Source organism: Aethalodelphis obliquidens, unplaced genomic scaffold, assembly GCF_003676395.1.
Source record: "Aethalodelphis obliquidens isolate GAN/ISIS:26980383/991018 unplaced genomic scaffold, ASM367639v1 scaffold1, whole genome shotgun sequence".
In the NCBI taxonomy this organism is placed as follows: domain Eukaryota; kingdom Metazoa; phylum Chordata; class Mammalia; order Artiodactyla; family Delphinidae; genus Aethalodelphis; species Aethalodelphis obliquidens.
The window spans coordinates 36,601,378-36,603,609 of NW_020837945.1; the positions used below are offsets into that span (position 1 = coordinate 36,601,378).

The following is a 2,232-nucleotide window of genomic DNA, read 5'->3' on the forward strand; positions in this document are numbered from 1 at the left end:
ACCTGGCGACAAAATACAGAGACCGAGGAAGAGGTGCGGAATGGTTGGCGTTATTGGCTGAAGGAATGGACCACGGGGAGTGTAGTGTGGCAGCGCACGGGAAGGGGGCCACTGAATTTGAAGAAGAACCTGTGGACCGCTCAGGCGTTTAGCGAGGACACCTCATTGGGTCCTTTCTTGCTGCCTTCGTGAGCGGGAGGCTGTCCTTACCGGCTCCGGGCCGAGACGGCCGAGGTTCTGCCTGTTCACCGATACATGACTTTCTGCCGTTTCTTGGCAAAAATGGCAACCAGTGATGCCGTTCTCAAGAGACTGGAACAGAAGGGTGCCGAGGCAGATCAAATTATTGAATATCTTAAGCAGCAAGTTGCTCTTCTTAAGGAGAAAGCAATTTTGCAGGCAACTTTGAGAGAAGAGAAGAAACTTCGAGTTGAAAATGCTAAATTGAAGAAAGAAATTGAAGAATTGAAACAAGAGCTAATTAAGGCAGAAATTCAAAATGGAGTATAACAGATACCATTCCCATCTGGTATTCCACTGCAAGCTGATTCTGCGGTTTCTGAAAATGTGATACAGTCTATACCAATAACAGCCATATCTTCTGGTGCCAAAGAGCAGATAAAAGGAGGAGGAGGAGAAGAAAAAAAGATGAAAGAGAAAATTGAAAAGAAAGGAGAGAAAAAGGAGAAAAAACAACAACTAGCAGGAGGAAGTGCTGACTCTAAGCCTATTGATGTATCCCGTCTGGATCTTCGAATTGGTTGTATCATCACTGCCAGAAAACACCCTGATGCAGATTCTTTGTATGTAGAAGAGGTAGATGTTGGAGAAACAGCCTTAAGAACAGTTGTCAGTGGCCTGGTGAATCATGTTCCTCTTGAACAGATGCAAAATCGGATGGTGATTTTACTTTGTAACCTGAAACCTGCAAAGATGAGGGGAGTAGTATCTCAGGCAATGGTGATGTGTGCTAGTTCACCAGACAAAGTTGAAATCTTGGCACCTCCTAATGGGTCTGTTCCTGGAGACAGAATTACCTTTGATGCTTTCCCTGGAGAGCCTGACAAGGAGCTGAATCCAAAGAAGAAGATTTGGGAGCAGATCCAGCCTGATCTTTACACTAATGATGAGTGTGTGGCTACATACAAAGGAGCTCGCTTTGAGGTGAAGGAAGGGAGTCTGTAGGGCTCAAACTATGGCCAACAGTGGAATAAAATAAAATAAAACACTTCAGTTACTGAAATACATTAGAGAAAACTTAACAATAAAAAGAAATATATTTGTCACTTGTACCTAAAATAAAAAAAAGAAAAAAAAAAAAAAGAAAAGAAAAGAAACGCCATTCATCTTGTTTTATGATTTTGCTGAATATCTCCATGCAGTGTCTTTGAACGTATTTCTGTGTCACCTGTATTTTCCTTCAACTGAATGTTAATTCTAGAATCGTGGTCTGATTCTGTTTTGTTTGCTTGTTTACTTTGCTTTTTCCAAGAATACTTCATAGGTGGTATACTCTTCCAGCAGGAAACATATAAATGATAATCACTATTTTTCCTATTCCATAATGAACGATAAATCTATCTACCCAGTTCCATTTTTTTTTTTTTTTTTTTTTTTGCGGTACGTGGGCCTCTCACTGTTGCGGCCTCTCCCGTTGCGGAGCACAGGCTCTGGACACGCAGGCTCAGTGGCCATGGCTCACGGGCCCAGCCGCTCCGCGGCATGTGGGATCTTCCCGGACCGGGGCACGAATCCATGTCCCCTGCATCGGCAGGCGGACTCTCAAGCACTGCGCCACCAGGGAAGCCCCCAGTTCCATTTTTGACATGGATTGCTAAATGTTCAGATTCTATCAGCCCTTCTTCTTGTTTAGCTGTAATACTACACAAAACAACTTTCCCTTAAAGTTTGTTTGCTACTCTGAGGCAGAGCTTGTCCCTGGTAGAGAGATTAAAAATTTATTTATCTTCATTTGCCAATATTCAGAATATGGAGTTGCTTTCCAGAATTTTTCAAAGGTGACCTATGTGTTATTAATATACATTTCTGAGTAACATATTCTGGATTCAAATTATTGGATATGATTCAATATTTCACAATTATCATGCTTATTGATGCTCAAAATTGTCATATCTTTGGCCAGTAGGAGCAAATTCAAGACAACTTCTACACCTTCTTGACATGACCTCTATCTTTATCAGTTTCCTTCTTTCCTGACAAAGTATTTGCATA

At 41.8% G+C, this 2,232-nt stretch overlaps 1 pseudogene; it reads left to right on the top strand.

Moving 5' to 3' along the window:
* The first annotated feature begins 240 nt into the window (after positions 1-240).
* Positions 241-1,292, top strand: LOC113618480 (aminoacyl tRNA synthase complex-interacting multifunctional protein 1 pseudogene; annotated as a pseudogene).
* Positions 1,293-2,232: the final 940 nt, after the last annotated feature.